The sequence below is a fragment of the Manis pentadactyla genome, chromosome 18, assembly GCF_030020395.1.
Source record: "Manis pentadactyla isolate mManPen7 chromosome 18, mManPen7.hap1, whole genome shotgun sequence".
NCBI lineage: Eukaryota > Metazoa > Chordata > Mammalia > Pholidota > Manidae > Manis > Manis pentadactyla.
The window spans coordinates 11,723,697-11,740,583 of record NC_080036.1 but is presented as its reverse complement, the minus strand read 5'-3'; the positions used below and the strand labels follow the sequence as shown (position 1 = coordinate 11,740,583).

General features: G+C 33.5%; 1 protein-coding gene across 5 annotated transcripts in view; it reads right to left on the bottom strand.

Annotated features, from left to right (window-relative positions):
- UBE3A (ubiquitin protein ligase E3A) overlaps window positions 1–16,887 on the bottom strand; it is a 108,307-nt gene that overhangs the window by 90,407 nt on the left and 1,013 nt on the right. The window lies entirely within an intron of this gene.

Below are 16,887 nucleotides of genomic sequence, written 5' to 3'. Positions count from 1 at the left end.
TAGCCAAAAAGTCAGTAATGATACATCAGAAATACATATCTAACAAAGGACGTGTAAACTGAACAGAAAAAGAATGCACAGAATATCTGGATGTTCACAAAAGAAGATACAGGGATACCTTAGAGATACTGCCGGCTCAGTTTCAGTCTACCACAATAAAGCAACTCAAAGAATTTTTTGGTTTTTCAATGCATGTTAAAGTTATATTTACCCAATACTGTAGTGTATTAAATGTGTAATACTATCATATGTAAGAAGAAAAAAATGCACTTTCTGGAAGTTACAAGCACTAATCACAGATTACTGTAAAAAATATAATAATGATGTCTGAAATATTGTAATTACCAAAATATGACACAGGGACACGAATGCTCTTAAAAAAATGGAGCTGATACTTGCTCAATACAGAGTTGACACAAAAACCTTCAATTTGTAAAAAACACAGTATCTGTTAAGTGCCACAAAACAAAGTACAATAAAAAGAGGTTTGCCTGTATACATAAGGCCAATAAACACATGAAAACTTCTCGTCATTAATCATCAAGGAAATGTAAATTAAAAGTGACACTTCACACCCATTAGTATGGCAATTATTTTTTACAGATAAATAAAATAGCAAGTGCTAGCAAGGATGAGGAGAAACTAGGACCCTTGTGCATTCCTGATGGGAATGTAAAATGGTACAGCCACAACAGGAAATGGTATGTTGTTCCTTAAAAAAATAGAACGCAGAATTACCATATGACTCAGCAATTCCATTCCTAGGTATATACCGAAAAGAAATGAAACAGGGGACTTGAGATATTTGCACACCCACATTCACATTCATTAACATTATTCACAACAGCCAAAAGGAGGTAACCCATGTGTGCATCAGTGAATGGTTAAACAGAATGTGGTATTTTTACACACAATGGAATATTACTCAGCCTTAAAAAGTAAATAAATTCTGATATAAGCTATGACTTTCATGAATCTTGAGGACATTATGCTGAGTGTAATAAGCCAGAAGCAAAAGGGCAAATACCATATGATTCTACTTATATAAGTACCTACAACAGCCAAATTCAGTGAGACAAAAACTAGAATAGTGGTTACCAGGGGTGGAGGGAGGGGAAAGATAATGGAAGTTTGCTGTTTAATGGATACAGTTTTAGTTTGGGATGAAGAAAAAGTTCCAGACATGAGTAAGAGTGATGATCACACAACAATGTGAATTACTTTATGCCACTGAAGTATGCACTTAAAAATGGTTAAAATTCTAAGTTTTGTTAAATATTTTTTTTCTACAGTGAAAGAAAAAGAAACTGTAATGGGATACCATTATACACCCATTAGAATGTCTGCCAATACAGAGTATCAAATGCTGACACAGACTTGGAAGAACTGGAACTTTCATACAATGCTGGTGGGGATGCAAAATGGGACAACCATTTGTAAAACAGTTCCTTTTAAACTTAAACATACAAACTTACCATGTGACCTAGTAATTCCAATTTAAGGCATTTACCCTGAAGAAATAAAAACATGTTCACCACAGAGACACATATGCAAAGAGTATCTTTATTCACAGCCTAAAACTGGAAAAAATCTACTGAACTTCACAGACATACAGTATTAAAAAAAATTGTAATGAACACAAACTAGAGGAATCTCAAACACATGCTACATGAACAAACCAAAAAAAGAGTATATACTACATTATGATTCCATTTATACGTAATTCTAGAAGAAGCAAAACTAATAAGCAGATCAATGGTTGTCTGGAACCAAGAGGCAGAAATTACTACAAAGGGACATTAAGGAGTTTGGGGACTGGTTTGGGAAGGTTGGCCAGTGGGGGGTAATGCAAATGTTCTCTATCTTGATTGTGGTGGTAATTATACTGTATGTATGCATCAAAATACATTAAACAACACTTAATTTAAAATTAAGTGCCCTTTATTGGATGTAAGTTATACTTCAATAAGCCTGAATTTTTAGTTTATGAAAACTAAATATGTAAAAAAGTGGCATTTTAAATCAGTGGGTATAGAGAATTTTCCACTGTGGCTACCCAAACGGAAAAAAATAAAAGGTAGATAGTTTCATACCGTATCTAAAAATAAATCAAATACAACCCAGATCTGAAACTCAATCATACTGTATCCCAAAATATGCTGGATGTACTCAAATATAAATCTATAAATAACCTCATAAAAGTAATAAAAGAAAATACAAGAATTTATTTTTATGTCATCTTCAAAAGAATGCTGAAACTCAAGTCATAAGACAATTTACCTATGTCAAATTTAACAATTTCACTAGATGACTAGATACTATGAAGCTAAAAGATAAATAAATGATGAGACAATATTTGCAAATTGTAATAAAGAATTAAATAATGATATATAGAGTGCCTATAAATTAGTAGGAACAAAACTAATAACATAACAGAAAATGAACTCCCCAAAACCCAGGCAATTTCATAAAGCTACCTATAAACAATCTAATAAATCAAAAAGATTTTATATATACATTAAAAAAATAAGCAGTGAGGTAAATAAGCGGTCTAATACAGTATGTTGGGATTGAAACTGGCTAAAAAACCTTTTTTAAAGAAAATGCAGTATCAAATATTTTAACTGACATAGCCTCATGGTCTAAGTATATTTGTAGAAATCTACTTACAGAAATAAGAAGTATCTTTATTTGTAACCACAAAAATGGAAAACAACCTAAATTCCCCAATAGTTTTATAATATATTATGATCTCTGATTTAGTTCCTAGGTCAGTTCTAAAGACTGGTAAGTCTTAAGATTTACAATCTTCCATTCTCAAATTTACTCCAGGACATATCACTAAGTCTTAATTTCCCACATTTAACATTCTTTTCCTCCCCCCACCACTCCCCCTCTTTTTTCTCCAACTTTGTAAGGTAAAACTCTTAGATGGGCATGTGATGCATAGATTTAATGTAGTAATTAAAAATAAATAATCAACTCCATTCTCTCAGTTGCTGTGGCCAAAAACTCAATGTCATATTTCCGTACTTTTATTTCACATGTACAACTGTTTTACTACCGACTCCTACCGACTCCTATGTGCAACAGTACACACACACACACACACACACACACACACACACACACTCTGATCAACCCTTCTGCCCTTGTCCTCTTTCAGTCTATTTTTTCAACATGGCAGTGAGAGTGATTTTGCTCAAACAAGAGTCACACCTTTTTACAACCTGCGCTCAAAATTTTCAATGGTTTCCCATCTTACTCAAACTCCTTATAACCACATGATCTATGCCCTACATTATCTCTCTGACTCTATTTCTGGTCATCTATTTTTCTAAATCCACAATGGCCACCTCATTCTTCCTCAAACACATCACTCTCCCCCTTCAGACTTTCCATATTCACTACACCCTTTGCCTGAAATGCTCTTCCTTCAGAAATCCACATCACTAGCTTTCTCATCTTCAGTTCTTTACTCAAGTTACCCTTTGAGTGAGATTTTTCTCTGGCCATCTAAAATTTGCATTCATCCCCTCTACCCCAGACACTTTATATCCCAAGTCCCTTACTAATTTAATTCTCCTTAAAAGTACTATGCAACATTTTACATGTCTTATGACCTCTCTTCCCCTACTAAATTTAAGTTCCATGAAAACAAGAATTTGGGCAGGTTTTTGTAGTTGTCTCCATTAGCACCTACAAAAATACCTATGACGCAGCGGGCGCTCAATATGCCCATGCAGTCATTTGCACAGATTTTGTAACATATCATTAAGAGAAAAAAATAAGTTGTGCAAAATACAAGTTCAGGACAAATATCTAAAGACAAGTAATGAAATATCTGAAAATGAAATTAAAACAGAATTCCATTAACAGTAACATCAAAAAGAATAAAATTCTTAAAAACATACTTAATGAAACATATTTCCTTTGAATAAAAGACCTCTACACTGAAAACTACAAAACACACACAAAAAAATTAAATAAATCGAAAGACATCCCATGTTCATGGAACAAAAGATTTTAAGTGGTAATATTCCTCAAAAAGATCTACAGATTCAACACAAACTCTATCAAAATCCCAGTTGCACTTTTTGCAGAAACTGACATACTAACCCTAAAATTCACACAGAAACTCAAGAAATCTAAACATCCAAAACAGTATTAAAAAAGAACAAAGTGTGAATATTCCCATTCCCAATTTCAAAACTTACAGTAAATCTACAGTAATCAAGAATGTGTGTTAATGGCTGAAGAACAGACTTACAGATCACCTGAAGAGAACTGAGAGTCCAGAAGTAAGTTCTTACATTTATGGTCAATATATTTTCAACAAGGGTGTCAAGACAATTCAGTGGAAAGAACAGTCAACATATGGTGCTGACACAACTGGATATATCCACATGTAAAAGAATAAAGTTGGATCCCTACCTCACATCACAGTATATGTAAAATTTAACTCAGAAAAGATGACAGACCTAAATAAAAGAGCTAAAACGACCAAAGACTTTTAGAAGAAAAAAGGTATAAATCTTTATCCCTTTGGATTAGGCAATGGTTTCTTAGGTGAGACACCAAAGGCAACAAAAGAAAAATAGATAAATTGGACCCCACCAAAATGTAAAACTTGGGTGCTTCAAAGGAAACAATTATGAAGGTGAAAAGACAACCTACAGAAAGAGGGAAAATAACTTGGAAATCATATATCTGATAGGGACCTGTATCCTGGACATATAAAGAACACTTAAAACCCAACAATAAAAAGAAACATGACCCAATTAAAAAGTAACAAAGGATCTGAATAGATCTTCTCCAAAGATGGCCAACTGGCACACAAAATGATACTCATCATTAAGTCATTAAGCAAATGCAAATCAAAACCACAAAGAGGAACCTTCACACCCACGAGAATGACTAAAACAAATGGGACAAACAGTATGTTTTGGCAAGAAAGTAGTGAAATAAGAATCTTCATACATCTGTGATGCAATTGTAAGATGGTACAGCTACTTTGGAAGAGTTTGGCAGTTCCTCAAAATGTTAATCAATTATGCTATAACCTGGCAGGTTCACTCCCAGGTGTGTATGCACAAGAAATCTGAAAACAGAAGCAAATGTGCCACATAATCCTAATGATTTATTATTGTAAAATTTTCCCCCAGGCTCTTTTTGCACCATTGTTAATTTGAATTCACTCTTATATAGTACCTAATCTAAAATTATGCTAGCTTTCAGCATGTTATATGCACAAAGAAGAGACTTGTAAAGCAATATACTGAAAGAACTAAAGGCAAATGGGTTTTTCCTTGAAATAATCATGACACAAATTTTCAGGTTTAACTTACTACGTTTCACCTACCTATCAAATATAGTATCTGAACTGATAAAATAAAATCTGATTTAAGGATAAGAAAAGACCACTGGATTCTAACTTAACTTCAAAATGCTTTTAAGAAAATTTACATATAATTTTAACTGAACTAGACTGCCATCTGTTAGGAGACAAAACTTGTTCTAAAAACCATCCATACTTAAGGACATAAATATTAAAACACTGAGGACACTTACTCTTCTATTAAAGTCTAGTAAAATACTTTAGTGTAGCCTAATTAGAAATTTTCTTTTGAGCAGTTATCAACTGGAGCAGTATTTCTAACTGGAAAATAAAAATGCAATACTGATAATTATATGAACTTTCATTCATCCAGCATGCACAAATGCCTAAAAGAGCACATTACAAGAAAAAAGAGACTACAAAGATCTACTTTTTTCACAGAATCTTCTATGAGAAAGTACTAAAGAGATTATTTAATTTCAGTGGAGATAAGCACTTACTCAGGGAAAGCAGGATTTAATGACAGTATAATACAGGGAAACCCTAAAACCAGTGAGCACAAGGAGACACCCAAGGAAGCTTCCCTCAGTAATATTTAGACTTATCACTAAAGGAGGGATATAATTTGTTGGCTAACTATGTTCCAGGCAAACTGAAATGCACTGGCACAGGATTTGGCACAAGATGTTGAATAGCTCAAAAAAATGAAAAGCCAGTATCGTTAGAAGGTTCTAAGCAAAGTGGTGTGAAGAAAGGGAAGGCAGAGGAGACAGAATCCAGCTCATATCGGATCTTATACACCAATGAAGGATTCTGAATTTAATCTAAAAGCAACAGGAAGCAGAGAAGAATTTTAAATATAAAGTAACAAGGTTAAACTTGTATTTTTAAAAGATCATTTGAAAAAACTGAATTATCCATAAGAATTACAAACTATTAAAACTGATGGAGTTCACCCAAGTTAGATACAGAATCAATCAATGCCAGCAATGATCACATAATAGAAAAAAGATGTTATTTATAATGCAAAAAAAATTATCAAATATCCAGGAATAAATTTAATAAAATATGTGTAAAAGGCATTTAGGAAAAAAACTGCAAGACATATACGAACTAAGTAAATGGCAAGATTTATGTCAATTCTCAAGGCAATCTATATTCTATGCAATTTCAAGAGCCTCAAAAGAAACCTAATAAATTGGTTTTAAGTTATTTCGGAAAATTAAAGTCACAGAAGAGTCAAGAAAATTCTGAAAATGAATGAAGGAGGAGGCTTTTGCTCCCAGATTTCAAAGCTTAATATAAAGCAATTTATAATAAAACAATGTAGTACTCACAGCTTTTTTTTAAGTACACAAAAAAGGGAAAGAATAAAAAAAAAAATCAAATCCAAATGTAGCAAATGATACAGGTGACATAAACAAAAGTTAATGAGAAAATAATTCAATACTTTATGTTGGGATAACTAGCTTTTCACATATATAGACAGATTCCTAACTCCCTCCCAGGTAGGCCTAAATGCAAAAAAAACAAGTAACAACATAAACCTCTCAACAAAAATAAGATTTCTTAAACAAAAAAACAACTCATAAAGGAAAAAGACTCGTGATTTTGATATTGAAAATTGATATCCTGTATCCCAAGAGAATACCACAATCAGCAATAAGCAGTATAATAAAAATATGTTCACATGTGTGTGTGTCTATATAAATATATATATATATTATATTTTATAATATTTTATATTTTATTCTTGTTCTGATAATGTTCCTGGCTGCATTCTAAAGAAGGCTGGATAACATGATCTCCAAGGTTCTCGGCAACATAAATGTTGTATGATGGTGTCACCTTTTTTAAATGTTAAGACATCAATTTAGGAAACATTTAAAACATATACAAAATAAAATTCATACCCACTTATCCACCACCCAGAATTAATAATCAAGGAAATACAAATTAACATGAGATAGCATCTCAAATCCATTAAGTTAGCAAAAAGTTTTTAAATCTGACAATGCCAAGTACAGGCTAAGATGGAAGAAAAAGATACCATATACTGCTGGTAGTGCATCTACTGACATAACCATTTTAGAGAAGAATTTTGCCGTATCTAGTAAAGTTGGATACTGACAAATCTATTCTCCAGCAATTTCATTTCTATGAATCTTCACAAACACCTGCACAAAGAAATGTGTAAAAATGATCACTGCAACATTATTTATAATAGCAGAAAAGGAAACAACTCAAAATATCCATCAATAGTGGGACACATACATTTTGTATATCCATGCAATGGAGTATTATACAGCAGTTAAACTGAATAAACTAGAGCTATATGCATCAACAAATATATTTCAAAAAACACTGAGTTAAAAAAAAGGCAAGCTGATAAAAGATATAATATAGTACCATTTTGTAAAAAACTTAAAACCCAAAAACCAACACTATATATATATATATATATATATATATATATATATCACTTATGGGCACATGCATACATGTACAGTACAAGTATAAACAAGGATATGAAATATACTCAACCTCAGAGTAGTTATAACCTTGGGTAAAGAGAGAAACAAGACTCGGGAGGAAGGGGTACTGACATTACTCCAAGTGAATATGTAAGACTGCATTTATTGTCCAAAGGATCAAAACTGGCATAATGTATAGTTCAAGGTGGTACATAAAAATGAGTATTTGCTGTATTATTTACTGTATGTTTTAAATATTTTATAATTAAAATATACACATATATTTTAAAAAGAAAAAAATGAGCATATAATATCCAAGCTGACAATTACCTTGGAGATGTACTCTAACCAACTTACTTTATAAAAGGACTAAGGAAAGACAGCAGAATTAATAATATAAAATAAATACATTTTGTAGTTATGGCAATTTTAAACATACTAAGCATCTAAAATAGCACTGAGGGAAGTAAATCTTGACTGCCTTAGAGAACCCTGCAAGGCTACAGTGACCAGTCCCAATTTCTCAAAACCAGGTGTCAGCTAGAAATATGGAGAACCCCTCCTAAGAATGTTTTGTTACATTTAGCACAGGCAGAGGAGAGGCAGCAAAGTGGGGCTGTAGTAGATCTTTCACCTACTGTCCTGGCTGACCCCTAGTCCTAGCTCTACTTAAAGTTCTGAAGCCCAGAGGATTGTTCCTGATCATACTTAATATTCTTAGATAGCAGCCCACAGCAGATTATCTAATAGTAGTCCTGAACTAACGAGAAAGTGGTTCATTCATTCAGCATTTACAAATACCTAAAACTGTACATGAAAAAAAGTGAGACAGAAAATGTTTAGGAGTAGACATTATTTAATTTCAGTTGAGGTAAGTAACCTACTTATTCTCCAATAGAGATCCATCTAAGTTCACCCCTCCCCACCACCATCTTTCAGCTAGCCTAAAAGATGGAAAAGAAATGCTAGGGGGAGGGAGAGGGTGGAGAGGAAGAGGTAGAATAATTTCCCACTGAGTTAAGTGAGACCATAAGATTTTACTTTGTCATTTTGAAGCTGATTTGAAATACAGTACACTGGGCAATAATTAAATTTAAGGAAATCAGGAAGAAGAAAATTGTCACTATCTGTAAATGACATGCTATATATAGAAAACCTTAAAGACTCTACAAAACATATTAGAATAAATAAATTCAGTTATGCCACAGGATACAAAATCAATAAAATCAATAACCAGAAATCTGTTGAATTTCTAAATATAAATAATGAACAAGCAGAAAGAGAAATTAACAATACCATTTACAATTGCATCAGAAAAATAAAATACCTTTGAATAAATTTAACCACAGAGGTGAAAGACTTGTACTCTGAAAACTCTTGAGAGAGTAACAAAGGACACTGAAAATGACACAAACAAATGGAAAGATATTCCATGCTCATGGATAGGAAGAATTAATATCTTCTTTAAATGGCCATACTAACTAAAACAATCTGGGGATTCAATGTAATCTGTATGGAAAATCTGAGGGTCTTTTGTGATTCCATAACAATCTTAGGATTATAGGCTCTAGTTTTGTGAAAAAATGTCGTTGGTATTTTGATAGGGATTACATCCAATCTGTAGAAAATACCCTGAATATGCAGAGCAATTTTCAGGAAAACAAAAATGCTGGAGGTATCACACATTCTAATTTCAAACTACTACAAAGCTACAGCAATCAAAACAGTATGGTTCTGGCACAAAAATGGACAAAAAGATCAATGGAACAGAAGAGCATACCCAGAAATAAACCCATGCTTACATGGCCAATTAATCTATAATAAAGGAGGAGACACCATACAATGGGGAAAAGACAGTCTCTTCAATAAAAGGTGTTGGGAAAACTGGACAGCTACATGCAAAAGAATGAAACTGAATCACTGTCTTAACACCATATACAAAAGTAAACTCAAAGTGGATTAAAGACTTGAATACAAGACATGAAACAATAAAACTCCTAAAAAAATAGATAGGCAATAAACCCCTGAACACTGGTATTAGTAGTGTTTTTCTGGATATATCTCCCCAGGCAGGAGAAACAAAAGGAAAAAGTGGGAGTACATCAAGTGGAAAAGTTTCTGCACAGCAAGAGAAACCATCAACAAAACAAAAAGACAACCTACTGAAACGGGAGAAGGCATATCCAATAAGGAAATGATATATCCAATAAGAAGCTAATATCTAAAAAGAAAAAAGAAAAAAAAAACACTCATACAACTCAGCACTTGTTGTGTTGATCCAATTTAAAAATGGGCAGAGGACCTGAATATACATTTTCCTAAAGAATCCACACAGAGAGCCAACAGACAAATGAAAAGATGCTATCAAAAGATGAAAAGATCACTATCAAGGAAATGAAAATCAAAACCACAATTAGATATCACCTCACAGCAGTCAGAATGGCTAGTATCAATAAAAAACAAGAAGTAAGTTGGTGAGGATATAGAGAAAAGGAAACTCTCATATACTGCTGGTGGGAATGTAAACTGGTACAGTCACTATGGAAAATAGTATGGAAGATTCTCAAAAACTAAAAATAGAAAAACCATACAAACCAGTGATTCCACTTCTGGGCATTTACCCAAAGAAAATAAAATCATTAGTTGGAAAAGATACATGCACTCCTATGTTCACTGCAGCATTATTTACAATAGCCAAGATACGGAAGCAACCTAAGTGTCCATTAATAGATGAATGAACAAAGATGAAGTATATATATGCAATAGAATATTATTCAGGCCATAAAAAAGAATTAAATCTGCTATTTGCAACACGGAAGGACCTAGGAGATATTAAGTGACATAAATCAAATAGAGAAAATCAAATGCTGTATCATTGCACTTAAATGCAGAACTTTAAAAAAACAAATGAAGAAACAACACAAAAATAGACTAATGAACACAAGAGAACAGATTGGAGCTTGCAAAACAGGGAAGTGTGGTGGGGGGATAGTGAAATAAGGGGTGAAGGAGATTAAAGAGGTACAAAAAAAAGAAATATACATTATGATTTGAAATGTAGAATCTAGTTTTGTGTGTAAAAGGCTAAAGGTAGCTCAATTTTTCTATTGTACTAAAGTGTTTTCATTTCAACTTTCAAGGAGCACTTCCATTTCTTTCAAGCACAGTGTATCCCTACCTTAGCTATCAAACTTTATCCATTTATTTTTCTATTTTCTTTCTTTTTTATAAATATGTTCATTATGTGTCCTAGTCCATTTAGGCTGTTATAACAAAATACCATAGACTGGGTGGCTTATAAACAACTGATTTATTTCTCACAGTTCTGGACTCTAGAAGTCCAAAATTAAAGTGATGGCATACTCAGTGTCTGGCAAGAATTAGCTTGCTGGTTCAGAGACAGCTGTCTGCTGGCTAGATCCTCACAAGGCAAAAGAGGTGAGGGAGCTCTCTAGGGTCCTTTTTAAGGGTACTATATATCCATTATAATTACAATCCCATTCACAAGGGCTCTCGTGTCATAAGCTTATCACCTTCCAAGGGCCCCAATCTAATACAATCACATTAGGCATTAGGATACCAACATAAGAATTTTGAGGAGACATAAACATACAATGTATAACAGTATGTTATAAACATAGCAAAATATTTAGTAAATTGAATTTGAATGAAGCAGATTAAGTAATTAGGGAAACTTTCATTTCCTAGTAGCTTTAACTTCTGATTATCTTAAATAGCATAGTTTCAATCACCATCATGGAATATGACACACTGCTCAATCATTTCAGAAAACTAGAAAAGGAAAATGTCACCCAATTAATCTTTGTGTGAAAAAGGATTTATCAACTAGCATACAGGTCACATGCAATAGGTGCTCAAAAGGTATGTATTTTTTAATTCCCAAAACAAAACCTTTAAATAAAGTAAACATTTAATATTCTTATTTATGGCATGCTGTAGAGTTATCAATATTTGCATGTACAAACACACAGAGGCACAACAAATAGGAGTCCTAAAAAAAAGTACTAAGATCATTAATAAGCAGGAAATAACCAGTATTTCTACCTATGACCCATTTGTTTTATACAGAAAACACTGCTGGGCATTTTATCCTTTCCCTTCCAAAGAAGAAGATTATGCTTTACATCTGATAAAAGACAGGGAAGTATTTGTTGGCAGTATCAAGAACTTCCTGTAGTGGTATCTGCAGTGCTAGGAGTATTATCTGAGAAGAAAACAGAGAACATCAGCTTTAGAGAGGAAGCTAAATAGTGCAAGGAAGTGACAAAATACAACAAATTGTACTGAATGGTACACACATGGTTGTTATATTACTATTACTTTCTGTAAAGGCTCCACATTAAATTTGGGAGGAAAATTTCAAAATTTATTCTGCACCACAAACAATATAAAAATAAATGGGTTAATATGGTGTCCAGAAGGACAATTCTAAAACTACCTTCTGGTATTCAAGAGGAAGGCTGCTGAGGTCCAAGTCCAATAGAAGCTTGAAATGGATAAGCCATTCCTTTCAATATAGGAAACAGAAGTCACCTAGTGAAAAGAACATGTGTGGAATTAAGCACCTGCAGCATCTTCCTTCTGCCCCCATCTACGTAATTTGTGAATTACTAAAAATATATACAATGGGCACACATTAAGACCTAACAAAGAACTACAAGCCAAATACACAAAGGGAGGTCAAAAAAACTTACACGTTTTATTTCTGTAATATAAAGGTATTTGTCCTCAATCCTGATGGGTTACAGAAGATCAACTTCTAGAACACACTCAGCTGTTAAGAGTCACCACATTAGACTCCACACTGGCCAGCCAAACATTTCATTTATGGAAGATTTTATCCTACTTGCACAAGTGTTCAGGGCCTCATAATTTTATTTGCAGCACAGATGCTGACTTTAATTAATAAAGTCTTAGATTCTCTTCTATAATCCACATGTGATATCTTACTATGACACTCCAGCAGACTTCCTAGAACTGAACTTCAGGAATAATCTTATCTAATAAGGTTCTGTCTCCAAAACCTATTTTCCTTTCAGGTCGACCTTATGATTCACTTGTCATTTACCAAATAACAAATGAAAGTTAACAGGAGAAGAGAGGTCAGAAGATTTGACTTTGGATTAATACATCACTAACTATTAAGATCTATTATTTATTTCAAATGTAGTTACCAAATGTAAAATAAATTCACTCACTAAATACTTCCCAAAATAATATTTCTATGGAAAAGGTTAATAAATGTCAACGAAGAATAAAATGTTAATAAAGAAAAGCATGAAAATACACCAAGGTCCCAATCCCATCTACCTACCATTAACCAATTTGTTTTCTTGGGCAAGTCACTAAACCAGTTATAAGGTCACTTTATATAGTACTAACCCACTTTTTCAAAAATGATCACATCTGAAAAACAATCCTCTGAAACAGACAAAGCAAATATCACATTCATTTAACAAAAGGAACAGAACAAAGACTTAGAAAGCTAAATGACCTGCTCATAATCATCTAGGAAGCTGAAATACGGATGAACCCACGATCTCTGACACTAGAGTTAGTGCTCCTTCCTCTATACCCATGGTTCTTGGTGGCTATTGCTCATTGAATATGCTCACTCTCAAGCACTTAATATTTTATGTATAATTTTTGGGAATTCACAGTCACAAGGCTTACATTCAAGCAGTAATAACCGCAGCTAAATCTCATGCTAACAGCAGCATTCTAAAAAAGTACTAGCATTATTCATTCTCAGGTAGGCCTTACACTTAAGAATCTTTTTCACTTATCCATAAAGGTATTTACTTGTTAACGAAAACTTAGATGAAAGCATTACAGGTGACATTTCTGAGAGTAAACAAAAATCAAAGTTGGCAGAGTTGTTTATTATGTATTTCATTAAAAATATATATATAGCATCTAAATATTTCAAACATCATATGTTTTGGACATTAGGATATAAGTTTGTAAATAAACACTATTTCTATATACTGTAATTTTACTTGATTTCCTTTATTGGAAGAAAAAGCCCCAGGAAGAAAAAGCCCCATTTCTTGCACTTAACTGCTATAGTCAATAAAGGTCCAGTGATGCCATCTTGTGATGGTTACCTTCTATTAAATAAATATAGAAAACAATCACATTATCCCCAAAGAGGTGGGTAGATAATCGCAAAGCAAAATAAGCACTCCTCCAAACAGGTAGGAGAACACGTGCCACTATATGCAGAGTCCTAAAGAAGAGTCCAGAGACACAGACTGTGGTCTGGCTCTGCTACCCAGATGACTTTAAGAAAACCATTTTAAAGATCTACACTTCAATTTCCTCACTTGTAAAATGAATGGGGCAACTGAAATCCAAGGATAGTACTGTTCAGGTTTAAAACATTTGTAAATCTATAACCAGAAGACAATGATAATCACCCCAGAAAAATTATTAAGAGTACTTACAGGCAATTGCCAAAGTAAAGGTATTATTTTACACACACACACACGCAACAGTGTGCCAAATATTAGGTGGTGGACTGGGACCAAGATAGGAAGTATCTGGCATTTGCTAGACAATTGTATAAAGAAAAGGGTAAAACAATATTCTTCAGAATAGCAGCTATGGGTAGGAGATGTTGAGTCTACATAACTGCCTTGAGACTGGAAGGGCAAGGGAGAATGAATATTCGTAATAATAACCATTATACAATAAGGTTTCACAAAACAGGGTGTTATGTGAAGAAAGTCACACTGTAAGCTTCCAAAACAGAGACAAGAGTGTTGTCTTTGTAGCCACTACACCTAGCTCAGCTCATAGTAGCACAACAGGTAACTAATAAAATGTTAGATGACCATTTACTGATGTACTGCTAACTAGTTAATCCATTCTCTGGTAAACGCTGAGTCTGCTCTTAAAAAAGTGAGTTCACAGATAGTGAGAAAAAAAAAACACCATATAGGACAATGTGATAAGAGTCCACTGCATATGAGGTGCACTGAGTGAGACCATTTGGATAATCTGGCAAGAAGACTTCCAAGCATACTTATTAAATATACCTGTATGTTAGACATTCTACATACTTTAATCCTCCAAAAAACCTTAGTTTCACTATCCCATTTTACAGATGACAAAACTGTAGCTCACCAAGATAAAGTAATTTGCCAAGGGTCAGACAACTAAGGTAAGGCCAGAAATAAAAGCAGGATCTAATTCCAAAGCTATTTCCACCATACATACCAAAATGTCTTTGACTTTTATATTTTATCTTTACATTTGCAGTGGAAATAGAATGGGGACTGTCAAAATGAGCCAAAACTGTTATCCTGAATGAGTATGAAAAGAGCATCTAAGACTTACCCAAGTATTTCACTTCTGAAAATTTGCCTTCACTCATAAAAATCAGAAAACTAGTTTTTTAACATCTGCATGTGTATTTAATGTAATGCTTCTAGATTTGGATCTATACAAGGTTAGGTCTAAAACAAAGTGTTCAACATGACTGACGAAAATAACCAGTAATCATTTAAGAAAATAGGCTTTTGTAAATATTTCAATTGTTTGGCTTGAAAATTTTAGGTATGATCCATAGTTTTGGGATATTCCACTGAGTACATATTGAGAGAAACAGCAAATTATTCGATTTTTTTCAAGGGAGAGAGGGTTCCCCCCTCCCCCTTGGAAGGGAGAAGGAAAAGGTCATTTACAAATGATCTCAAGTTTAAAAAATACTACCGATTAAATGTTATATGTCAAAGACACTGTAGGTACCCAATAAATCTTGTTAAATGGACTGGACAAGTGGGAAAAGAATGCCTTCCTTACTCTTCTGACTACTAGGTACCCTTACTTATTTTTTAAGCCATGAAAATAAAGTGTAGAATTTGAGATAAAATAAAAACAGCTGACAAAACATCTGAAAAGGAATCAAAACGCTGTAATTTCTATCTCTGTATAAAGCTAATCTCCTCAGGAACCCAGGCAATATCCAGAGGATGATGTACACGCTTAGCACACTAATGCTAGTTAATAATTATTGACACAATAAGACTTTCTTAGTTTATATTCTAATTTTTTAAGTAGAGTCATTCTTTCCTGAAGCTATTTCTTCTTTTTGTCATGACTATTAATTTCTTTAAAAGGCTTCTGGTCATCATTTGAGTTATGAGCACCATCATTAATATTACACACATTTCCTTAAAATGTAAATAGCTCAAATTTAGAAGCAGGATTAATTCCAGTCATTTCCACTATAGATCCCATGACAAAACTTTTTCTCTTCCCAAATGCTAAACTTTTTTACATGGTTTACAATATAACGCCTTAAGGGTACTTTAAATAGTCAGAGGTGTGAGGTAAACACCCTTCCAATTCATTCAACAAGACTTATTGGGTACGTACAGTCTCTGACGTATAACTTTTAAATAGCTGTAGTATAACTTTTAAATAGCTGTACTTCCAAACTTTAGGTCATTTCCATTTCAAGCCCTCTTTCCTCATCCCCAAAAATTCTGCAATAATTTGTTGCTTCCCTCCATACTGCACACAATGGAATGATCCAAAATAATGGGTCATATCCATATTTCTTCATGACTGACTGAGGGTAACTGTGGACTGTAAACCCATATTGTTTTTAGTTTACATTTTCAACAGCACCCTAGCCACTTAATGTAATCTCTAACTTGTAATGATTCTATTTTAGCATACCCATAGAACGTTTAAAAAATTCACCGCCTAAATTATCTGTCACAGATTCTAAGCTTAATCAAACAGCGTCTATGTTAAAATTATTCTAATAATTTTATGGACTAAAGCATTTGCCACATTCAATTCTGACTTTACCAACAAAAACCTCCACACCATGACGAGGAAAGCGTCCTTTTCATTTTCTCAACTGAAAGGAAAAAAAAAAAAGGCTAACTGTTTGCAGGTTTGCATTTAAGAGAATCTCTGGCAAACCCTGCAGCTCTCGTTTAATTTCAGAATCCCAAGAAGTAATCTGGGAACGCAACCCTTGGGCTTGATTTATCACTTCTTCCGCCCGTCCTCTCTACCAGTCCACCCCCAAAACCC